Here is a 26,363-nt window from a genome sequence, read left to right on the forward strand (position 1 = left end):
TGGTGAAGGAGCATGGAGAGGGGTTGGAGCGGTAGTGTAACATCCGTGATCTGTTGAATGGAATCCCTGACCGCTGTCCAAAAGGGGATAATCTCGGGGCAGCTCCACCAAATGTGCAGATAGGAGCCGTCTGAGGCTCCACACCTCCAACAGTCACCAGGTATCTCCGCGTCCATGCGGTGCAGAGTGTCCGGTGTTCTGTACCAGTGCGTAAGGATCTTAAAGTTCGTCTCTTGGAATTTGGAGCTGATGGAGCACTTATGTGACAGTATGAAAATCTTTTCCCACTCCTGGTCTGTGAGTGTGGTCCCCGTGTCCCTTTCCCACCTGGAAACATATCTCGGATGTGACAGGTGTTCGCTAGCTAGAAGATGTGCGTATAGCCTAGAGACCCCCTTATCCGGGTGTGACCTGGCTGTGCAGAGAGTTTCAAACTGTGTGAGGGCTCTGTGTAGGCATTGTTTGGCTGGGAAAGTCTTGTAGTATGCTTGAATTTGCATGTAATGGAAGGTGTCTAGTCCCGTGGGTACCTTATCCCCTAAAATGTCCGCCAGGGGTTTAAGTCGGTTCCCTAGTGTGAGATGCTGAAAGCTGAGCCAGTCGGAGTCGGTGTATGTGCTGAGGTCTGCAGGCGTTAGTCCCCCACCCACCCCCGGGTTGTGCGTTATGGGCGTGAGAGGACTGTCCGTGGTCGTAAGTTGGTGTGAGTATCGCAGTGTGCACCAAATTTGCAGTGTGGCGTCAATCAGGGGGTTGCCAGTTCGCAAGGCTCCCAGCGTTAGAGTGCTTAACCAGAGGCGTGAGGGAAGAACGCCACCCACCTGCGCGAGTTCCATGGGGACCCACAGCTTGTTGGTTGGGCGGGCGTGCCAGTCCACCAGCCTGAGTAGGTGGGCTGCTTGATAGTATCTCAGGAATGACGGGAGCCCTGCGCCTCCTCTCGTTTTTGGGCGTTCTAGTATCGCCTTGCTTACCCTACTCTTTCTCCCGTTCCAAACAAAGTCTCTCACCGCCGCGGAGATCGTTTGGAAAAAGGTTCTTGGCAGCGTAACGGGGACAGCTTGGAACAAAAATAGCAGGCGGGGCAGCACATTCATTTTAACAACGTTGATCCGGCCGAACCAGGAGACATAAAGGCCCCTCCAGCGCCGGAGGTCATTCTGTAAGGCCGAAAGGATGGGGAGGAAGTTTAACTGGTACAGTAGGGTCAAATTAGTAGGTAGCCAGATCCTGAGGTATTTGAGCTTATCAGTGCACCATGAAAAGCGGAATTGTGAGTGTAGGTGAGCGATCCCTGACGCAGTGAGTGAGATCGGTAGGGCCTCCGATTTAGTCATGTTCAGCTTGAGATTGGAGATGTCTCCAAACTCCCTGAAGGCCCGAAGCAGGTTGGGGAATGACACTATGGGGTTGTCTATGAAAAACAGCATATCGTCGGCGTATGCCGCCACCTTATGCTCCACTCGGTGCATGCTGTACCCCGTAATACCCCCGTCCCGTCTGACCGCCTCCAGGAAGGGCTCCAGGGTGAGGGCGAACAGGAGGGGGGACAGGGGACAGCCTTGCCTGGTGCCGTTGCGTATGTTGAACGGGGCCGAGAGCGCTCCGTTGATCCGGATACGTGCCGTGGGGTTAGTGTACAAAGCTAAGATCCATGAGCGGATATTGGGCCCGAACTGCATATGACGCAGGGTGGCTTCTAGGTACTTCCAATCCACCCGGTCAAAGGCCTTCTCTGCGTCCGTGGAGACCAGTACCAAATTTTTGTGGGTCGACCGGGCGGAGTGGATCAGATTGAGGGCTCGGATAGTATTGTCCCGTGCCTCTCTACCAGGGACAAAGCCCACCTGGTCCGGGTGGATCAGCGCGGGGAGTATGCGGGAGAGTCTCAGGGCCATGGTCTTGGCAAATAATTTTAGATCTGCATTGAGTAGTGATATCGGTCTATAACTCCCGCAGTCAGAGGGGTCCTTACCGTCCTTGGGTATTACCGTCACCGTCGCGTGTAAAGTGTCAACAGGGAACCTGCCACCTTCCAACAGGGAGTTGAGACCCTGCAGCAAATGAGGCAGTAGTATATTTTTGAATTTGCGCAGGTATGTGGTCGGCAGGCCGTCGGGGCCTGGCGCTTTGTTGGACTTAGATTGTTTAAGGGCTGCGGCAAGTTCCTCCTCAGTAATCGGGCGGTCCAAGTCCTCGGCTACGTCCGCCGGGACCTTGCGCCCCACGTACTCAGAGAGGAACGCCTCTATATTATGCTGATGTAGGGAGGTGTCCGTACGGTGTGAGGTTGCGTCAATATTGTACAGATCTGCGTAAAAATGCCTAAATGCTTGTAAGATGTCCGGAGGTGTCCGTTTCACCGTTCCATCCCTGCCCCTTATCTGATGTACATGTTGCTGTCTATGCCTCTGTGTCAGGGTGCGGGCCAACATTTTCCCGCATTTGTTGGAGAATTCGTAAAAATGTCTATTAGACTTCCGGATAGTGTGTAACAGATTCTGTGAAAGCAAATCCCTGAGTTGTCTACGTTGGTCGTGAGAAGGCGGTAGGTATCGTCTGTGTGGTCTTGTTTATGTTGCGTCTCCAAGTCCGCTATAGTTCGTGTCAGTGTCTGGATCCGTGTGGCGTGGTCTTTCTTGCGTTGGGTGCAAAGTTTGATAAAATGTCCCCTGATCACACATTTATGTGCCTCCCACACCGTGAGGGGGGCCACGTCGGTGCCGTCGTTGTCTGCAAAATAATGCGTCAAGGTCTGTGCTATTTGGGTGGTGAAGGTAGTGTCTCCTAATACACTTTCATTGAGTTTCCAACAGCGTTCCCGGGGTTTGAAGAGCGGGGACTTAAGTGTGATGAGTACTGGGGCATGGTCCGAGTCATGTTGTATTCCAATGTTGGATGTGAGGAGGAAGGGGAGGTATTCTTGGGCAAGGAAGACATAGTCTATCCGGCTGTATCTATTGTGTACTGCGGAGTAGCATGTGTAGTCTTTAGCGTCGGGATGCGCCACCCTCCAACAGTCGACTAGACCCGATTTACCCAGAGCTTGTTTGGCTTGCCTTAAGCAGTGTGCGGGGATGGTACTGGTGCCCACGGATGTATCCATCCGGGGATCCAGCGGGATATTAAGATCGCCGGCTAGTATCAAAGTTCCCTCTCGGAACCTCTCCAGTTGTGCCAAGGTTTTCATCAGGAATCGATGCTGTCCCTTATTGGGGCAATAGATCGTGGCAAATGTGTACTTATGTGCTGCAATTGCGCCCTTTACAAATAAAAACCTCCCCTGTGGGTCTGCTTGCGAGGTAGTGTTCTCGATCGGGACCTTATTAGCGAAAATAATGGCCACGCCTGCGCGTTTGGAATCTGGGTTGTTGGCGTAAAATCCCAGCGGGTACCGTCTATCCCGTATCTGGGGGGCCTCATTGCCTTTAAGGTGCGTTTCCTGCAGAAACGCTATCGAGGCCCTATGTGACCACAAGGTTCTCAATATTTGTCGCCGTTTTTCGGGGGCATTAAGACCTCGAATATTATGCGAGAATAGGGTCAGGGAAGCGGAGGTGAAAGTGGTCGCCATGGCTGTTCGGGGCGGAGTGGGGAGAAGGAGGGAAGCTGGGGAGGGAGAGGTAGGGGTACTATCCCTGTCTGTGGGTTCAGGCCCGTCAGGGGCTTCGGGGGGTTAGGCAACTAAGACCCTAGGTCGTGAGAGGGTGACCTGATCTACAGGTGGGTCGGTTGCAGGGGGATGAGAAAGTCCGGTAGGAGAGGTTCGTCCAAAGAGAGCGGTGCCCGCTCTCCCTCGACCCACGTTGTGGGGCGTACGTCTCGGCTATTAGTCGTCCGGGGAATGGGAATCACGTGGCGAAGCGCCAGAGCCATCATGTAAACCGGGCAGGGGGGGTGGTACCGTCCGGGTTGGGGAGTCTGGGTACTGGCTGTGAAAGTGTTGCCACCTCGCGTCATCAGCATACCCCGGTAACCTTAGACAGTTTGCTTACATCAAAGTTATCCATAACGTAATAAAACAACAAGGGACCAAACATAACTGTTGTAATACATCATAACTGTTGACATACATTAACCTTTAAGGGCCTCGTGAGTTGGGGAGGAGCGACCCCGGGGTCGCAGCCCAAACCGCCCGCCACGGCATTGTAGGGAGACCGCACACAGTTTAATTGGGGGGAAAGCACGTGGCGCGAGCGATTCAGCGCGGCCCCCGGGCCGCACCAGCCGTAATAGACAGAAAGCCAGCCCAGGTCGTCATTCAGTACCGCCAGACCGCAGGCGCCGGCCTAGCGGCCCACCGCCTGCCGTGGGGCGGCATGTGCTACTAAGTCGGATAAGGTGACACACCATGGTATAGTACTAGCCCCCGCTCTCCAACAATATTCATAAACTGCCCAAATACAATTACAGAACGTCTCTTCTGCCCCGTGGATGCCCCCTTGCAAAATGTGTGCCAAAAGTTCAGGCTGGCCGGCCTTCGTAGGCAGCGTGTAAGGGTGGTTCCTAAACGGGTCCTGCAACTGCTGCCGTAGGGTAAGTTGGCCGCTCCCCAGGCGGAGGAGTACTATCGATCGGGCTGGGCCTGCTCGCATGGGGTGGTAGGGTGTATGGAGTCCCAAATGTCCTGAGAAAGAAGGTGTTGGCATTTACCCGTACCCCACCCAAATTCGGCAAGGGCCTAAATGTGGCTTTGGGAAAACCGCCACTGTTCACACCGCAACAAGTATGTAGGGAGGCCCTGCCGGCGGTCTGTCCCGGTTCCCACCCATGTTACAAGCTAAGTGTTCAAGTGTAAATATAATCGTGGCAACTTATCTGTTAGCGAAGTCATCTGGGGAGGCCTCCTCAGGTCGGCTCCTGCTGCTGCGGGACCAAGACGACGTGATGCTTATCTAATGACCAGTTGTTATTCTTCGGGGCCTGCCGGGCCCCCCCAGCGGGCGGGTTGTGCATCTCTCCTAGGTTGGTTACGGAGAGCCTCAGGGACCTCGGGGTGGGATGGTCGCGGTGGAGGCTGGTCCAGGATCCAGTTGCGGACAGTGACTGGCGGTAGATCGAGGGCTCTCAGAAAGCCGGGTATATCGTTAGGCCAACGCAGGGAGCACCACGTGTTGCCCTTCTTAGCCTGTAGGCTAAAGGGGAAGCCCCACTTGTATGGGATGCGCTTTTCCTGAAGGATGCCTGTCAAGGGTCGTAGGGCTCTCCGTGCATCTAAAGTGAGGGCAGAGAGGTCTTGGTATAAGGAAATCGGGGCGTCCAGATAGGTGACTGTCTGCGTGCGAGCTGCCCTCATAATGGCTTCTTTGAGCTGAAAGGAGAGGAGGCAGCAGATCACATCTCGGGGCAGGCCATCCCTTCTCGGGGGCCGCAGGGCCCTGTGTGCACGTTCGATGTGGTAGTCATCCTGAGCTCCGTCGCCCAGTATACGAGTGAAAAGCTGTGCGAGGGCAGTACCCAGGTCCTCAGTTTCAGTTTCGGGCATGCCTCTGATCCTGATATTATTCCGCCTGCCCCTGTTGTCCAGATCCTCCACCTGTCTGCGGAGGTCTAGGAGCACTGAGCCCTGCCTGGCAGTGGCATGGTCAGCTGCCTGGGAGTGTTGAATCACCTGCAAGTTTTCATGTTCCAGCTCAGTGACACGCTCCTCCAAGGCCGTGAGGTCCCTGCGCACCTCCAGAATCTCCTCACGGATCGCCGCTCTCAGTTCCGCTACCATGGCAGTTTTATCTTGCTTGGTGAGCATATTAGCCGATATGGCTGTCAGTTCCGCCGTGATTTGTGTTAATGTTTCCCCTCTGGCTGGGCTTGGCTCCGAGCCTGCTCCGCTCTCAGCACCAGGGGATGCCGCCGCCATTTTGTCTGCCTGCCTCGTGGCACGGTAAGCGTCTGGCGTGGAGAGAAAATCATCCATCGGGCCGGCCTGTTTTCTCGATGGGCTAGTGCCCGATGGTCCAGGGGTGCCCTGGCGCCTAGTCTTCCCCATTTCGCCTGCGTGGTTTCGCTAATAATAGGGGCTATGTGGGTCGAGATCGCGGAGCTCCGAAAAGCACGTCTCACTCCATGCACCGGCAAGCCACGCCCCCCCAATCTGGCGAATTTCAATTTCAAATGTAACACGCTATATTTGACCCTGTAACTTCCCAAAACACCATAAAACCTGTACATAGGGGGTACTGTTTTACATGTGAGACTTTGCTGAATACAAATATGTGTATTTTATTGCAGTAAAAGCAAACATATTATGACATTGCCAGTTAAAATGTAATGTAGAACTAGAAAAATAACATTTCTTATTTTCTCCAATTTTTTTCATATTAAATTATGTTTCATAGCTAAATATTTGATATTAAATGAAAGCCATGTTTCCCCTGAATAAAATGATATATAATAAGGGGGGTGCATTTAATATGAAGGAGGTGAATTACGGTTGGACAGACATATAGCGCAAATGCCGGTTTTGTTTACGTTTTGTTCTGTTCACAACGTGTACATTTGGCTCAGTCCTTAAGGGGTTAAGGGGTTAATACAAAAATTGAATGCATGCCTGTAAAGGAGCTTATAATTAGATTTCTTAAAATCATAAAGTATAGTATTGCATATTACCTGGGGTCTTTTAAAGAGCATTATAACCTTTATTACTTCTCCTAAAGCTCTTAAAATAAACATAAGCATGAAATGTACACACTGAATATTATTATACTCCCAGAAGGCCTTGGAATAGGATCCACCTAGTGGAAGAGAAACTGCCACAACAAACAATCACACCAAAACTAGCCAACAAACAATGCTTCTATAAGCTCCTTCAATAATGATTAATTTTGCTTTGCTCCGGCCAAACCTCAGCAATCTAATTTGTTTTAATCTGGGTCACTGCATTGACCTTCTGTTCTTCAATGTGCTGCATACCCTTGTAGCCTGGCTTAAGTTCACAATGAAGTTTGTAATATACTATAATAGAGTTAGAGATGAAAAATCTGTTTATTTGTATACTAGTAATGATACCATTTATAAAGAATGATTAAGGGATCGCTATACAGGGAGTGCAGAATTATTAGGCAAGTTGGATTTTTGAGGATTAATTTTATTATTGAACAACAACCATGTTCTCAATGAACCCAAAAAACTCATTAATATCAAAGCTGAATATTTTTGGAAGTAATTTTTAGTTTGTTTTTAGTTATAGCTATTTTAGGGGGATATCTGTGTGTGCAGGTGACTATTACTGTGCATAATTATTAGGCAACTTAACAAAAAACAAATATATACCCATTTCAATTATTTATTTGTACCAGTGAAACCAATATAACATCTCAACATTCACAAATATCCATTTCTTACATTCAAAAACATAACAAAAACAAATCAGTGACCAATATAGCCACCTTTCTTTGCAAGGACACTCAAAAGCCTGCCATCCATGGATTCTGTCAGTGTTTTGATCTGTTCACCATCAACATTGCGTGCTGCAGCAACCCCAGCCTCCCAGACACTGTTCAGAGAGGTGTACTGTTTTTCCTCCTTGTAAATCTCACATTTGATGATGGACCACAGGTTCTCAATGGGGTTCAGATCAGGTGAACAAGGAGGCCATGTCATTAGATTTTCTTCTTTTATACCCTTTCTTGCCAGCCACGCTGTGGAGTACTTGGACGCGTGTGATGGAGCATTGTCCTGCATGAAAATCATGTTTTTCTTGAAGGATGCAGACTTCTTCCTGTACCACTGCTTGAAGAAGGTGTCTTCCAGAAACTGGGAGTTAAGCTTGACTCCATCCTCAACCCGAAAAGGCCCCACAAGCTCATCTTTGATTATACCAGCCCAAACCATTACTCCACCTCCACCTTGCTGGCGTCTGAGTCGGACTGGAGCTCTCTGCCCTTTACCACTCCATCCATCTGGACCATCAAGACTCACTCTCATTTCATCAGTCCATAAAACCTTAGAAAAATCAGTCTTGAGATATTTCTTGGCCCAGTCTTGACGTTTCAGCTGGTGTGTCTTGTTCAGTGGTGGTCGTCTTTCAGCCTTTCTTACCTTGGCCATGTCTCTGAGTATTGCACACCTTGTGCTTTTGGGCACTCCAGTGATGTTGCAGCTCTGAAATATGGCCAAACTGGTGGCAAGTGGCATCTTGGCAGCTGCACGCTTGACTTTTCTCAGTTCATGGGCAGTTATTTTGCGCCTTGGTTTCTCCACACGCTTCTTGCGACCCCGTTGACTATTTTGAATGAAACGCTTGATTGTTCGATAATCACGCTTCAGAAGTTTTGCCATTTTAAGAGTGCTGCATCCCTTTGCAAGATATCTCACTATTTTTTACTTTTCTGAGCCTGTCAAGTCCTTCTTTTGACCCATTTTGCCAAAGGAAAGGAAGTTGCCTAATAATTATGCACACCTGATATAGGGTGTTGATGTCATTAGACCACACCCCTTCTCATTACAGAGATGCACATCACCTAATTTGCTTAATTGGTAGTAGGCTTTCGAGCCTATACAGCTTGGAGTAAGACAACATGCATAAAGAGGATGATGTGGTCAAAATAATCATTTGCCTAATAATTCTGCACACAGTGTAGTGTCAGGAAAACTAAGCGGTTTTCCTGACACTATAGTGCCCTGAGGGTGCCCCCACCCTCAGGGTCCCCCTCCCGTGGCGCTGAAGGGGTTAAAACCCCTTCAGCAGCTTACCTTTTTCCAGCGCCGGGCTCCTTTGGCCCTGATGACCTTTCCTCTCCCGCCGACGTCAGCTCCCTCTGCCGACGTCAGCGGAGCCAAATGCAAGTGCCGCGCGCGCAGTCAAGCTGTCAATAGGAAAGCATTTTTCAATGCTTTCCTAGGACGCTCTGCGTGATGGAGGCATTAAATGCCTCCAGCGTCGCAGATGCGCTTCCAGTGGCTGACCGGAAGACAGCCACTAGAGGCTGGCTTAACCCTGCAATGTAAACATAGCAGTTTCTCTGAAACTGCTATGTTTGCATCTGCAGGGTAAAAACCTGAGGGGCCTGGCACCCAGACCACTTCATTGAGCTTAAGTGGTCTGGGTGACTAGAGTGTCCCTTTAACACCTTCCATATTGAATGACTTGTCAAATTATGTCTTGTTATAACTTTTACCTAAAGTAAAAATGTCACCTTCGCGTTTTTCTTTAGCATTGTCATGTTAAAAACACACAAAAAGCATAATTGTCTCACCTGATTAGCCCACTACTACAGGGCTAAGATTTTTGTAACTGTCCAGACTGGGATAATGTACCTCAACTTGTAACATATACTCACCACTCACTTATGTTATACTGTATTGACGATGAATCACTATTTACTTAAAAAATGTGCAAGTCTCTCTCACGCCATACTCATGTTATATTATGTTTCTGTATTTGCGCGTGAGACTGCTGTTGTGGCACCCCAAGCTCTGTTGTATACAACTGCACGACAAAAATAAAGAATTTAAAAAAAAAAACACACAAAAGAGATGATTCCACAGCCGTCAAAAGTCAGGAACACAACGCATTAGGTACAAAAATGGTATCTAATGGACATTTCTGTTTATTTTTGTTTAGTGATTACAGAGTTAAGCATTTCAAGTCCTGTGTTAACATCCAAGACTTAATGTTTCTTGTCACCGCAAGCCTGGAGAGTCATTCCACAGTCACCAATGGTGAATTTCTACTCACCAGAGCTGAATCTTCACTTGACAATGGCTAGTGAGTAATAGAAATTTTGAGACCTGTAAATTAACAATATGTAAATATTAAAGTAGCCTGGGTGCAGTGTCCTTGTTCCCCTTAAACTTCAATCTAAAATAATGCAGTTTCAAAGAGATTGCAATATGTATATTGCAGGGTTAAGACTGCCTCTAGTGGTTGTCTACCAGACAGCCACAAGATGTGCTGTTGTGTCACTGAGTTTGACTTAAATTCTTCTTAAATTCCCCATAGGAAGGCATTGAATGAATGCTTTCCTATGGGGAAGGCCTAATGCATGTGGCACTCACCGACTATGCATTTTATGTTCCCACAGGGCGCTGATATCAGAGAAGGAAGAGATAGATCTGGTGCTGAAGGACCTAAGGGCTGGAATAAGGTGTGTGCAAAAAGGGTTTTGACCCTTTATTTGCTGGGGAGGCTAAGACGGGGGTGAGGGCAGAAGAACACTTTAGTGCTAGGAATACAGCTTTGAATTCCTACCACAAAAGTCTCCCTTTCATATTCTAGCATATATTGAAATACTGTTAAATATATTTCACCTGCCCACCAATTATTTTTAATTCTCACTTTCCTGTTAACATGTGTCAACTGGCTGGGGTAATTTGCAGTAATGCAAAAAGTTTAGTTGTAATCTGCGTGCTCATATATTATGTGTACTGACCTAATCTTGTTAAAGTTGCACAGTATGTATTACATTTTTTAGTGTATACCAGTGATGCCAGTATTGTTTTCAACTGCTATATCACTCGGTTCTCTGGCTGAGTGTATCCTTTAAGTTGAAAGGTAGACCATTAAAAACACATGAGAGAACACACTTCTACACTGTACATGTTTTCCTTCTTCTCAAGTAGCACTGACCATAAAATGAGATTGAAAAATGAAAAAGTATTCCATGCCAATATAATTATGCACTAATGAGCTCTCCCCTTCCGAAGGAAGAACATTGCTCCAAAGGTGTCTAACCTTCAATCAGATTCCATCAACTCATGCTTCCATTTGATATAATACTTGGAAGCCACACATTAAAAAAAATGGTTATGCTTTTGCAAAACACGGCGGCTCTAAGAGAAACACAACATATTTGCAGGTTTGGCAAAATGTATATCCTCATCTGTTCTAGACTAGTCTTGGAGATTTGTTTCAGACATAACTACAATTTGATTTTGGGCCAAACCTGGGTTAACTGGGCACAATTCTGATTTCTGAACAGCCATGTGCCGAAATCTCGTATAAACTGACTCATGCAAACACGAACCTGCTTGTTTTGATTCATAATTTGGAGTGCCTTTCTTGGCATTAGAAAAACAGGGGATGACATGGAGAATAGGCTGTTTTTTTTTTGGGGGGGAGACAAAATAGGCAGGTTACTTTGCCATATTGTACAAGAGGACACCAAATTATGTGGGCTGCACATCCTGTCCAATCAGGAAGTAACAAATATAAAGTTGATTTATGGTTAGGAGACAGCACTAAATGTTGATTTTATTCACATTTCAAGTGACATCTGACCAACAGAGGGAAAAGCAATAAAACAATATATACTTCCAAGCAGTATTGTTTCAGACACTTTAAATGTAGCTCTTTAGGGAGACAAACAGTGATACTAGGTGTTTTACACTTTTTGTGGGACTGGGAGTGGAAGTGGTATTTACAGATGAAAATGAAGGAAAGGGACCTCAGTTAAGAAAAAGGATAAATGAGTCATTTATTACACGTGAGTTTACAGAGGAAGAGGTTCTATTTCAACTGTCAAAAGTAAAGACAAATAAGTCGATGGGACCTGATGGAATATACCCAAAGCTATTAAAAGAGCTTAGTGGTGTACTAGCAAAACCATTAACAGATTTATTTAACCAATCATTGATAACAGGAGTAGTCCCAGAAGATTGGAAGTTGGCGAATGGTGTGCCCATTCACAAGATAGGTAATAGGGAGGAGTTGGGCAACTATAGGCCAGTAAGCCTTACTTCAGTAGTGGGGAAAGTGATGGAAACCCTGTTAAAGGATAGGATTGTTGAACATCTAAAAACACATGGATTTCAAGATCAGAGACAACATGGGTTTACTTCAGGGAGATCATGCCAAACTAATCTTATTGATTTTTTCGATTGGGTAACTAAAATTATAGATCAGGGTGGTGCAGTAGACATTGCTTACCTAGATTTCAGTAAGGCTTTTGACACTGTTGCACATAGAAGGCTTATCAATAAACTGCAATATTTAAGTTTGAATACCAATATTGTTGAATGGGTAGGGCAGTGGCTGAGTGACAGGCAATAGAGGGTTGTAGTCAATGGAGTATATTCGAAGCTTGGGCTTGTCACCAGTGAGGTACCTCAGGGATCTGTACTTGGACCCATTCTCTTTAATATTTTTATTAGTGATATTGAGAAGGTCTTGATGGTAAGGTATGTCTTTTTGCTGATGATACTAAGATATGTAACAGGGTTGATGTTCCAGGAGGGATAAGCCAAATGGCTACTGATTTAGGTAAACTAGAAAAATGGTCAGAGTTGTGGCAACTGACATTTAATGTGGATAAGTGCAAGATAATGCATCTTGGACGTAAAAACCCAAGGGCAGAGTACAGAATATTTGATAGAGTCCTAACCTCAACATCTGAGGAAAGGGATTTAGGGGTGATTATTTCTTATGACTCAAAGGTAGGCAGACAATGTAATAGAGCAGCAGGAAATGCTAGCAGAATGCTTGGTTGTATAGGGAGAGGTATTAGCAGTAGAAAGAGGGAAGTGCTCATGCCATTGTACAGAACACTGGTGAGACCTCACTTGGAGTATTGTACGCAGTACTGGAGACCGTATCTTCAGAAGGATATTGGTACCTTAGAGAGAGTTCAGAGAAGGGCTACTAAACTGGTTCATGGATTGCAGGGTAAAACTTACCAGGAAAGTTTAAAGGATCTTAACATGTATAGCTTGGAGGAAAGACGAGACAGGGGGGATATGATAGAAACATTTAAATTCATAAAGGGAATCAACACAGTAAAGGAGGAGACTATATTTAAAAGAAGAAAAACTACCACAACAAGAGGACATAGTCTTAAATTAGAGGGACAAAGGTTTAAAAATAATATCAGGAAGTATTACTTTACTGAGAGGGTAGTGGATGCATGGAATAGCCTTCCAGCTGAAGTGGTAGAGATTAACACAGTAAAGGATTTTAAGCATGCGTGGGATAGGCATACGGCTATCCTAACTATAAAATAAGGCCAGGGACTAATGAAAGTATTTAGAAAATTGGGCAGACTAGATGGGCCGAATGGTTCTTATCTGCCGTCACATGCTATGTTTCTATGTTTCTATAAGATAATCTATGTCATTGATTCTACTATGTATAACTTACTGCTAGCTAGCAGGCTACTGCCAGGTGTGCTTGAAACAACTTTAAGTAGGAGACAAGAGATTGCCATTGCTTCATTGATCCTAGTGTGAGCTTAGGTGTAAGGTACTCCTGTGTCTATCTATTAGGGATGTGCATGGGCAAAAAATTCAGTTCAGCACTTCAAAAATCCAGGACTTCGGCAATTCAGTTCAGTTCTTTAGAAATTTAGGGACTTCGGCAATACGCCACTTCGGTTTGGTTCGGCAATTCCAAAATTCGACACTTTGGCAATTCCCTACCCCTGCCCCTAATGCCAATTCCAACCCTAACCCTACCACTAACCCTAACCCTACTAGGGTTAGGGGTATGGTTAGGGTTCAGGTTAGGGTTAGGGTTAGATTCCTGTCATCATTCCCTTCATTTTCCCTCCCTCTCCTGTTTTGCCACTTTGCCACAGAAATCCAAGGCACTTTGGCACTTCCGAAATTAGGCACTACAACAATTCGGAACTTCGGCAACTCGGCACTTTGGCAATTTGGTTCGGTTCGGCATTTCTGAAATTCGGCAATTTAGACGTTCAGAAGCATCCGAATGTCTGAATTGCCGAAATTCATCCGAATGTAAATTCTGACCGAAACAAATTGCACATGTCTACTATCTGTTTAGCTAACAGTCAGTGGCACTTAAAACAACTTTGAGTGACAGATAGGTGCTTACCATTGCAAGACTAATTTTAAGGTATTGCTGGACTATCTAACTAGTTAGTGGCACTTAAAACAAGTGGGAGACCATTGTGTCATTGATCCTAATGTAAGGCTCTGTTACTAAATTAAAGTTGTGTTTTTTGGGAAATGCATTGTTCAGTAAAAACTTTCAAAAAAGAAAGAAAATCAATTTGCCTAGCTACTGCCACCGTGGCACTTAAAAAAAAACTTTGATTGGCAGATAGCCTACTTCATTCATCCTAGTGTGAGACTGGTGGTTACGGTCAGTGAGTGCAGTGACCTCCTGCTAGCCACTGCTACTTAGTACTAACCTTTTGTTCAGTATTTGTAGAAAGGAAATCCTTGTTAATTTATTTACTTAAGTGTGTTCAGTCCAGTGTGTGATGTGCAAATGTGCAGTGACTGTGTGCTGTCTGCAGTGTAGTGTTTCTTTAAGTCAGGCACAATAACGTTACAGTAGTAAATCCACCAAGCACCAACCCATTTTGCAACACAAATACCTATTATTGCAAAAGAGAATTGTATTAGTTTCCCAAATGTATGTAATAAGAAAACAAACCCACCATCATCCCATGTAGAAATTGAGGAAGGGTAGGAGAATGAGTGGTGTTCCCCAATCCACCATCAGCAGTAGTGTCAAGGATTATTTGGATAACTTTTTGATTAACCACCAAGGAGGCAATTGGATTTTATGAGTCTTTTCATGCTGTAATAACTTGTGCTCCCACTTCCACTGGCACTGCAGCTTATTCTACCTAGTGGACTTGTTACAGTTGCCTGTGTTGCCCTCTAATTCTTGTATTTCCTCCTCCCCCACCACCACCACCACCCACCAAAGAAGTAACTAAGAGAGAGTTCAGTGGAGACTTTATCAGTGCTATCAGAGTTACTCTTCACTGAATAGGCAATGCACAGTACCCAAATAGTAACCCGAATACCTGGTCTGATGGTGATGAGGAATCTGGTGATTGTGATATTGCACATTCCACGACCACTCCAGATGTTTTTTTTTTTTTAAATCTGTCCCAGGACAAAATCAACTATTTTACAGAGTAACAAGAACAGGACATAACAGAGAGGAGAGCCGGCAGTTCATTTTCTGCAATACAGAAATAATAGAGAAGGACATAGCGCAATATTGTTGCAAAAAAATAATAAAATTATGGTTTAAAGGATTGCACTCACAAAAGGCAGTTTGATTGAAGGCACATCAAATATACTGCTCTGACGAGTTCAGGACTTGTAGACCATCAAAATCAGAATTGCAGTGTCAAATAGGCACATCAAGGTTTCAGATGAAATAATACATCCCAGTGGAGAAATCCAAAGGAGCAAAAAAACCAGGTGCATAAATAAAATCAACAATATAATAAAAATTAAAAAACTCTAGCACTAAACTCTTTAGTGCTAGAGTTTTTTAATTTTTATTATATTGTTGATTTTATTTATGCACCTGGTTTTTTTGCTCCTTTGGATTTCTCCACTGGGATGTATTATTTCATCTGAAACCTTGATGTGCCTATTTGACACTGCAATTCTGATTTTGATGGTCTACAAGTCCTGAACTCGTCAGAGCAGTATATTTGATGTGCCTTCAATCAAACTGCCTTTTGTGAGTGCAATCCTTTAAACCATAATTTTATTATTTTTTTGCAACAATATTGCGCTATGTCCTTCTCTATTATTTCTGTATTGTAGATTGCCATTTCTTTGGTACTTTGTTGTTATTGCCTTGAGGATATAAGAGGAATCCTTTGTCTACAATACAGTTAATTTAAGGGTAATTTGTGTGTGTGTTTCACCCAATACCCATTAAGTGTGTTTGCTATCTACACACAGGTGAATGTACACTGTTTGTTTTTAATCAGTTCATTTTCTGCACCTATTGTGCCCTTGCCACTTAGTCTATGTCATTCTCTATCTGCAGTAGAATCATCTCTTTTAATAGAAACAGTTGGAGCAACATCTCTTAACAGTGCCAGAAGTAGCTCACACAGGGATGTTATTATAATGAATGCCAACACCTCCCTTACAATTACCATTAGTCAACCAAGTGCTAATGTACAAATTAGTGTTGGAACAGCTTCAACTCTCACCAATGCAAATCCACCCACATCTTCATCAGTCACAAGACAAAGGGTTGAGGCTAATATATTAAGCCAAAACCAAGTTTGGTATTACTTTGACAACCTCTAGAAGAATGAATTGTAAAGTGTAAATTGTGTGGCAAAGATACCACAAGTCTTTATTACAGAGGGGAGAAGCAAAATGAGAATGTACTAGGGCAGGAAGGTTATCCGCTTGTACTGTGTAATAGTATTCAATGTCAGGATAGTGCAAACAGCAGCATGCCCATTATGTCTGATTCAACAACAAAAAGGCAATTGCTATTTTCTCATCCTTTAAATGCTGCATCGCTCGTCCTACCAAGCTGCTTTCCAAGCAATTGACCTAGGTTTGATTCCCGGCCATCGCAAAAGAACCTTTTCACCCATTTTTCTGACAGTTGTCTGCAAACTTTATGCTCCTCTCTAAGCTGCAACAGCCATCTGGCGCTAGGGGCTAGAGCACTGGTCTTGTGCCAATTCACAAGAAAGGTAGTGAGGAGGAGTCAGGCAACTATAGGCCATTAAGCCTTACTTCAGTAGTGGGGAAAGTAATAGAAACCATTTTAACCCCTTAAGGACACATGACATGTGTGACATGTCATGATTCCCTTTTATTCCAGAAGTTTGGTCCTTAAGGGGTTAAAGGGGCACTATAGTCACCTGAACAACTTTAGCTTAATGAAGCAGTTTTGGTGTATATAACATGCCCCTGCAGCCTCACTGCTCAATCCTCTGCCATTTAGGAGTTAAATCCCTTTGTTTATGAACCCTAGTCACACCTCCCTGCATGTGACTTGCACAGCCTTCTATAAACACTTCCTGTAAAGAAAGCCCTATTTAGGCTTTCTTTATTGCAAGTTCTGTTTAATTAATATTTTCTTATCCCCTGCTATGCTAATAGCTTGCTAGACCCTGCAAGAGCCTCCTGTATGTGATTAAAGTTCAATTTAGAGATCGAGATACAATTATTTAAGGTAAATTACATCTGTTTGAAAGTGAAACCAGTTTTTTGTTTTTTTTTCATGCAGGCTCTGTCAATCATAGCCAGGGGAGGTGTGGCTAGGGCTGCATAAACAGAAACAAAGTGATTTAACTCCTAAATGACCGTGAATTGAGCAATGAAATTGCAGGGGAATGATCTATACACTAAAACTGCTTTATTTAGCTAAAGTAATTTAGGTGACTATAGTGTTCCTTTAAAGGACAGGATTGTTGAACAGCTAAAATCACATGGATTTCAACATAAGAGACAACATGGGTTTACTTCAGGGAGATCATGCCAAACTAATCTTATTGATTTTTTTGATTGAGTAACTAAACTAATAGATAAGGGTGGTGCAGTAGATATTGCTTACCTAGATTCTAGTAAGGCTTTTGACACTGTTACACATAGAAGGCTTATCAATAAACTGCAATCTTTAAGTCTGGATTCCAATATTGTTGAATGGGTAAGGCAGAGGCTGAGTGACAGGCAACAGAGGGTTAAAGTCAAAGGAGTATATTCGAAGCAAGCTCAGAGCAGGGGCGTACCCAGAGCATTCTGTGTTTGGCACCCCCTCTAAATGTATTGCACAAATGTGTAAACTTTGTAAAACCCCTGTTTGCCCCCTTCTACAAAACCACTGTCCTGTCTTGCCCCGCTCACCTCCTACAAAACCTCTGTCCTGCCCCCCTTCTACAAACTCCTGTACTTCCCCCTCCTACAAAACCCCTGCTCCCCCTTCCAAATATCCCCTACTCAGCCCCCCTTATTCAAGACCACTGTCCCAATACAAAGCTCCTGCCCCCTTCTACAAAATCCCTGCCTCCCCCCCCCCCCACACACAGTTACAGGTAGACAGTCAAACACACAGTTACAGGGATACAGTCACACACAGTTACAGGCAGAAAGTCACACATACACAGCTACAGGCAGCATCACACAATCACATGCAGACAGTCACACATACAGTCATAGGCAGTCACACACACAGATTTAGTGTGACACAGATACAGTCAGACAGTCACACACACACACGGTCACACACAGACAGTTACAGGCAGTCACACACAGTCACATTCAGGCAGTTACAGGCAGACAGTGACATATACAGTCACAGGCAGACAGTGACATATTCAGTCACAGGCAGGCAGCCAGTCACACACACACACACACACACACACACAGTCACAGGGAGTTGGTTACACACACAGTAGGAGGCAGCATCCCACAGTCACAGGCAGATACACACACACACACACAGTTACTGGCAGACAGTCACATATACACACTTACTGGCTGACAGTCACACACACAGTCACATGCAGACAATCGCATATACAGTCACAGACAGACAGTCACAAATACAGTCACAGACAGTCATACACATAGTCACAGGCAGATAGCCACACACACATATATACACACAGTCACAGGCAATCACACACACACACACACACTCTTACTTACAGACAGTATAGGATGGAAGAGGAGTGGATTCACTGAAGTCCCTCCCTGTTAGTTGGGGAAGCAGGGACTCCTTGCTTTGCCTTGATGTGCAGCAGTAACAGCAGCTCCACCCCGCTGCCGATTTAAAGGATCACTATAGTGTCAGGAAAACAAATCGGTTAAAACACCTTCAGTTACTCACCTTATTCCACCGCCGGGCTCCCTTACCTCTCCTCCCCCACCGACGTCAGCTCCCCCGTCTGTGCCGCGCGCGCATTCAAAGTATCCATAGGAAAGCATTTCTCAATGCTTTCCTATGGACGTTCTGCGTGATGGAGGCATAATATGCCTCCAGTGTCGCAGATGCGCCTCTAGTGGCTGTCCGGAAGACAGCCACTAGAGGCTGGCTTAACTCCAGATGTAAACATAGCAGTTTCTCTGAAACATAGCAGTTTCTCTGAAACTGCTATGTTTGCATCTGAAGGGTTAAAACCTGAGGGACCTGGCACCCAGACCACTTCATTGAGCTGAAGTGGTCTGGGTGACTATAGTGTCCCTTTAACTCCGTCCCCACCTTCTTTACTGGCAGCCAGTTTGGAAGTAATGTGGCTGCCTGCCCCTGCGTTTGTGAACTGTGCCAGCTGCCTGGTGCCCCAGCTGCCATAGGGTTCTGTGTGGCACAGCTCACACATCCCTGGCCCTGGTCATGGCACCCCCCCACCTAGTGGCACCTGGGGCGGACCGCCCCGGCCCTCCTTTAGTACGCCACTGCCTCAGAAGGTGATATTGCAGAAGGTCTTGATGGTAAGGTATGTATTTTTGCTGATGATACAAAGATTTGCAACAGGGTTCATGTTGCAGGAGGGATAAGACAAATTAAAAATGATTTAGGTAAACTAGTAAAACGCTCAGAGCTGTGCCAACTGACATTTAATGCGGATAAGTGCAAGATAATGCATCTTGGTTATAAAAATACAAGGGCAGAGTGTAGAATATTTGATAGAGTCCTGACCTCAATATCTGAACAAAGGGATTTAGTGGTGACTATTTCAGATGACTTAAAGGGACACTATAGTCACCAGAACAACTACAGCTTATTGCATTTGATCTGGTGAGTAGAATCATTACTGTCACGGCTGCTAGTGTGGTCCAACACACAGAAACTATGTAAACATATACATATAAAAGGAAAGGAAATAAAAGGGCAGAGCGTAAACCGGACCTTAGAATGGCCGGACTAATGCTCTACAGATAGAGAATGGTCAAAGTGAAAGCCGAGGTCAAGGAAGCCAGAAATACTCAGATACCGTTTAACAAGCCAAGTCAGGGGAACCAGAATTCGGAATAATCAGGGAAAAGCCAAGATCAGATACCAGGAAGTCAGATTCACAAAGATAAACACACTCTCAGGAACCAGGAACAGGAAACCACGACAGGGCAAGGAACTGGAGTGAATTAGGGATTTAAATATCCCTCTCTGGGATCTAATTGGTCAGAGGTTGACCTCAGAACATGCGTGTGCGTTGACGTCGTGACATCACGCGCACGTCCGTATAAATTTGAGGGGCAGAGCTTGTGGTGTGCCATCTTTGATTTGGGCGCAACGCCCAGAAGACGCGGAGACGCGGAGGAGCGAGGTCGTGCCGGTCGGGCACAGCTGCATCATGTGGCAGGCCGGGAGCCGCAACAGTACCCCCCACTTGAGGGAAGCGGTTGTGAAACGACCGGATAAGACGGGGCACATGAACCTGGTCAGCAGGAACCCAACAACGTTCCTCAGGACCATATCCATTCCAGTCAACTAGATAAGACAAAATACCCCTGGAGATTTTGGAGTCCAATATAGAACGAACTTCGTACTCCTCCTGATCACCCACTACCAAGGGCGGAGGAGGGGCAGCCACTTTAGTGTATAGATTGCAAGTAAGAGGCTTAAGCAAGGACACATGAAATGAATTGGCAATTCTCATGTGAGCAGGAAGTGCCAATGAATAAGTCACAGGGTCGATACGACGGAGGACCCGAAAAGGACCTATGGAAGGAACCTTAAGTTTGATATGACGTGTGGATAACCACACCTTGTCTCCTCGTTGATAGACAGGATTAGCACCCCGTCTCTTATCAGCTTGGATTTTAGCATGTTTTGATGCCTTCTGTGGTGCTATATGAACGGAATCCCAAGTGTCATGAAAAGAATCCAAACGGGTGTTCAAGGCAGGGATATCAGTGTCTGAAAATTCAGAAGGTAAAACAGTGGGGTGATAACCCTGATTTACAAAAAATGGACTATGATTAGGGGATTCATGAGTTGCATTATTTCTGGCAAACTCAGCCATGGGTAAGAGTTTGTACCAGTTAGACTGATTGGCATCGATAAAACTACGTAAATAAGATTCTAAAGACTGATTGGCCCTCTTTGCTGTGCCATTAGTCTGAGGGTGATACGCTGAGGAAAATGAAAGTTCTATACCCAATTGTTTACAAAAGGCACGCCAGGACTTAGAAATAAATTGGGTACCTCTGTCAGATACTATGTTTTTTGGCACTCCATGTAACCAAAAGATCTCTTTCAAAAATATGTGTACAAGATCTTGAGCAGATGGTAATTTTTTAAGAGGTACAAAATGTGCAATTTTTGAGAATCTATCTATGACCATGAGGATTGTGTTAAATCTGTATGAATTGGGCAGATCCACCATGAAATCCATGGCTAAAATGGGCCCATGCAGCATTAGGTACAGGCAGAGGTTGTAGCAACCCAGGAGGAGATTTGTGAGAGGCTTTAGAAACTGCACATATTTGATATGCCCCTATATAATCTTTGATGTCGTTCCTAAGTGTAGGCCACCAGAACCTCCTGGAGATAGCAGAGAAAGTTTTATGGACTCCAGGATGACCTGCTGTCAAATTACCATGGAATAATCCAAGTACCTTTTTCCTTAATGGTGGTGAAACGTACAGTTTATCCGGAGGTCTCTCCACGGGTGCTTGAGTTTGATCTGTTATTTTGGCACAGAAGAGTGGAGAAGACACTTTGGAAATTGTAGTGACAATATGGCATTCTGGAGGTATGATAGGGAATACCTCTTGTTCAGGAACCTCATCTGTCTCAAACTGCCTAGACAGCGCATCTGCCTTGGTGTTCTTGGTCCCGGGCCTATACGTAATTACAACATTGAATCGGGAGAGGAACAATGACCATCTAGCCTGACGAGAGAACAATCTCTTAGCGTCTCCAATATAAGCCAAATTCTTATGATCGGTAAAAATCAGAAGTGGCTCTTTGGAACCTTCTAAGAGATGCCTCCCTTCTTTAAGGGCAAGTACAATGGCCAATAACTCCCTATTCCCAATGTCATATTTTTTCTCTCCACAGGGATGTAAAGGCGCATCAGGACTTTCTCTTTGAGACAGAATGGCTCCTACTCCTGTTTCTGACGCATCTACTTCTAGAATAAATGGTTTGGTCGGATCGGGATGTGTCAGGACAGGTGCTGAGGCAAATAAAGATTTTAATTGCTCAAATGCCTCCTTTGCTTCCTTGGGCCATTAATTGCAATTTGCTCCTTTCTTGGTTAGGTTGGTAATAGGAGAGATAACAGAGGAAAAACCTTTAATGAACTTGCGGTAATAATTCGCAAAACATATAAAGCGTTGTGTAGCTTTAAGGCCTTTGGGTAATGGCCATTGTAAGACTGCTTCCAATTTGCGTGGGTCCATTTTGAAACCAGACGGAGATATAACATACCCAAGAAACTGTATCTCAGTCTGGTCAAATTGGCATTTCTCCAGCTTACAGTAGAGGCCATTCTTTAACAGGGTTTTTAGTAATGTTCTTACATGTTCGTGATGTGTCTCTAAGTCTGGGGAATAGATGAGAATGTCGTCTAGATACACTAAAACGAACATGTGAAGATATTCTCTAAGGACATCGTTAATGAAATCCTGAAACACCGCTGGGTCGTTGCACAGTCCAAACGGCATAACTAGGTATTTGTTATGTCCCATTCTCGTATTAAACGCGGTCATCCACTCATGACCTTCCTTAATTCTGACTAGGTTGTAAGTAGTTCTGAGGTCGAGCTTAGTGAAGACTTGGGCCCTTTCAACCTATCGAATAACTCAGAAATAAGGGGAATGGGATAGACGTTTTTTTTTGTTATTCTATTCAAACCCCTATAGTCTATACAAGGGCGTAGGTCTCCTTCTTTTTTAGAAACGAAGAAGAACCCAGCCCCAGCAGGTGAAGAGGATCTACGTATGTGACCCTTTCTGAGAGCATCCTTTATGTACTCTTCTAAACAAAGATTTTCGTGGGGAGATAGTGCATATACTCCTCCTTTAGGGGGCATAGTGCCTGGTAACAAATGTATGGCACAGTCGTAGGGTCTATGTGGTGGTAATACCTCCGACTGTACCTTGTTGAATACCTCTTTTAAGTCCAAATACTACGGTGGGATTTCTGTGGTCAAGGGAGGCGCTATAGGTATATTGAGGGTACCAATTCGTTGTTGCACCTGTTTTAAAAAAATACCTCTGCATCTCTCAACCCAACTCACAATTTCTCCTTCAACCCAATCTAAATGTGGATTGTGTTTCTGGAGCCAAGGGAAAACCAGTATTATCGGACATGTAGGTGAAGATATAATTTGGAAAACCATTTCTTCAGAATGTAAGATACCCACTGAGACAGTGATCGGCAGGGTTTCGTGCGTGATGAGAGGCTGGGTAAGAGGTCTCCCATCGAAATCCTCTACTGCTATGGGTTTATCTTTCTGCCTTAAGGGCAGGAGATGTTTGGCAGAGAATTCCTTGTCTAGAAAATTCTCCGCTGCCCCAGAGTCAATCATAGCCTCACACTGTACAGTGTTTTTCTTACAAGACAAAGTAATTTTTATAAGGAAAAAGTTCTTAGTCAATTTAGGGGACATATACATCACACCTAAGGTCGGTCCCCGAATGCCTTAGGTGCGCAAGTTTTCCGGCCGAACCGGACATGAAAACCTTTGATGTCCCTTTTTGCCACAATACAAACACAACCCCTCGTTGCATCTGTGTTGTCTCTCTGCCTCAGTGAGTTTAGCAATGCCCAGTTGCATGGGTTCAGGTTCTGGAGGTGGAGCATGGCTAATTACCACTGGGTTAGAGAAACGAGGGGCTATGGATAAGTTAGAACGTCTAGTACGCTGTTTGTTTTTCTCTCTCTCTCTGAGCCTGTTATCAATGTCTATCATGTATGCAATAAAGTCATTAAGGTTAACTGGAAGATCTCTGGCTGCGGTCTCGTCTTGTATATTTTCCGCTAAACCTTCAGAAAAAGCAGCCACCAAACCGCTATTGGTCCAGTCAACCTTAGACGCCAATGTCCTGAACTCTATGGCGTAATCAGCTACAGAGTGGGTGCCTTGTTTTATTCTCATTAGGGCTCTGGCAGCGTTCTTTTCTCTCCCTTTTGGCTCAAAAGTAGTTTTAAATGTTGTTAGGAATACATTGTAATCACGGGCAACTGGATTTCCACTCTACCATAAGGGATTGGCCCAGGGTAAAGCCTTACCCGTTAATTGGTTCATTAGATAGCCAATTTTTGATCTATCTGTAGGGAATGAACCAGGGGAAGCTTCACAGTGATATTCAAATTGGTTTAGAAAACCTCTAAATTCCTTAGAATCACCTCCAAAACGAGGGGGAGGTGAAAGGGTTATGGACGGTGGTTTGTGTGCCACAGGTGCTACTACAGGTGGCGGAGCCACAGGCGGTACCGGAGGTGCCTTCGGATAGGCAGTTCTCTGGAGCAAGGTCTGGGATGCTTGGGCAAATTGATTTAACCTGTGGTGCATATCCTCCACCCTACTCTCACAGGCAATCATATGTTTGCATAGTTCCGCAGGATCCATACATATAAAAGGAAAGGAAATAAAAGGACAGAGCGTAAACTGGACCTTAGAATGGCCAGACTAATACGCTAGAGATAGAGAATGGTCAAAGTGAAAGCCGAGGTCAAGGAAGCCAGAAATACTCAGATACCGTTTAACAAGCCAAGTCAGGGGAACCAGAATTCGGAATAACCAGGGAAAAGCCAAGATCAGATACCAGGAAGTCAGATTCACAAAGATAAATGCACTCTCGGGAACCAGGAACAGAAAACCACGACAGGGCAAGGAACTGGAGTGAATTAGGGATTTAAATATCCCTCTCTGGGGTCTGATTGGTCAGAGGGTGACCTCTGACCCCAGAACGTGCGTGTGCGTTGACGTCATGACGTCACGCGCACGTCCATATAAATTTGAGGGGCGGAGCTTGTGGCGGAGCTTGCAGTGTTTACATTACAGCCTAGTGATAACTTCACTGGCCACTCCTCAGGTGGCTGTTAGAGCTCCTTCCTGGGTCATGGCTGCATAAAATGCATCCAAACATTCAGTGTCTACACCTTCTGCATGCAGACACTGAACTTCAATCATAGATATTCATTGATTCAATCCATCTCTATGAGGAGATGCTGATTGGCCAGAGCTGTGTTTGAATTGTGCTGGCTCTGCCCCTGATCTGCCTCTTTGTCAGTCTCAGCCAATCCTATGGGGAAGCATTGTGATTGGATCAGGCTACCTCTTCTGCTGATGTCAGCAGGCAGGTCTAAAGGAAACAGGGACAAAGCATGCAGCTCCAGACTTGAATACAAGTAAGATTTTAATATTTTTAGGGAGGCATGAGGGGACCAGGGTGGCAAGATGGTGGTTTTAACCCTATAGGGTCAGGAATACATGTGTTCCTTTAAAGGTAGGCAGACAATGTAATAGAGCAGCAGGAAATGCTAGCAGAATTATTGGTTGTATAGGGAGAGGTATTAACAGTAGAAAGAGGGAAGTGCTCATCCATTGTACAGAGCAGTGGTGAGACCTCACTTGTGAGTATTGTATGCACTACTGGAGATCGTATCTCCAGAAGGATATTGATACTTTGGATAGAGTTCATAGAAGGGCTACTAAACTGGTTCATGGATTGCAGGGTAGAACGTACCAGGAAAGGTTACAGGATCTAAACATGTATAGCTTGGAGGAAAGACGAGACAGGGGAGATAAGATAGAAACATTAAAATACATAAAGGGAATCAACACAGTAAAGGAGGAGACCATATTTAAAAGAAGAAGAACTACCACTAATAGAGGACAAAGTATAAAATTAGAGGAGCAATGGTTTTAAAATAATATCAGGGAGTATTACTTTGTTGAGAGAGTAGTGGATGCAAAATAGCCTTCCAGCTGAAGTGGTGGAGGTTAACACAGTGAAGGAGTTTAAGCATGCGAGGGATAGGCATAAGGCTAACTTAGATATAAGATAAGGCAATGGACTAATGAAAGTATTTAGAAAACTGGGTAAAATGGACTGAATGGTTCTTTTTTTTCTATATTTCTATTTTTAAACTTTGTAATCTCCTGCTATGTAAATTGAACTTTAATTACATATAGGAGGCCTGCAGGGTCTAGCAAACTATTAACAGAGCATGAGATAAACTTAAAAGTTAGCAACTTAAAAGTTAAACATAATTTGCAATAAAGGTAGTGTAAACATTAGATGAATCTTTACAGAAAGTGTTTAGGAAGGCTTTGTATTCACATGCCTACGGCTGCATAAAGAAAGTTATTTAACTCTGAAATGGCACAGAATTGAGCAGTGAGACTGCAGAGGCATGATCTATTAACCAAACCTGCCTTATTAACCTAAAGTTGTTTTGGTGACTATAGTGTACATTTAAATTAACGGATTTTTCAAATAATAAAAGTAAAAAGTGATGGGTAGTTGATGACCTGCTCACCAGTTCCACCGTTTCACTTTTGAAAAATAATTTTTTTCCAATTAAATAACTCCTGCTCCCACAAGGGCTCCCACTAATGCTACAGACTGGATGTGTGGGAAAATTTGCTCTTGTCAGGATGAATGGGTGGTTAATTGCCCACTGACTTTTTACTTTCATTTTTGGATAAATCCCCAACTTGAAATTATTATTATTATTGTTTTATTATTTATTTAGCGCTATCAAATTCCGTAGCGCTGTA

At 44.7% G+C, this 26,363-nt stretch overlaps 1 protein-coding gene across 1 annotated transcript in view; it reads right to left on the reverse strand.

Annotated features, from left to right (window-relative positions):
- The window catches only part of SUGCT (succinyl-CoA:glutarate-CoA transferase), a 934,720-nt gene that overhangs the window by 443,190 nt on the left and 465,167 nt on the right, over positions 1–26,363 (reverse strand). The window lies entirely within an intron of this gene.

The sequence above is a fragment of the Pelobates fuscus genome, chromosome 4, assembly GCF_036172605.1.
Source record: "Pelobates fuscus isolate aPelFus1 chromosome 4, aPelFus1.pri, whole genome shotgun sequence".
Taxonomy (NCBI): Eukaryota; Metazoa; Chordata; class Amphibia; order Anura; family Pelobatidae; genus Pelobates; species Pelobates fuscus.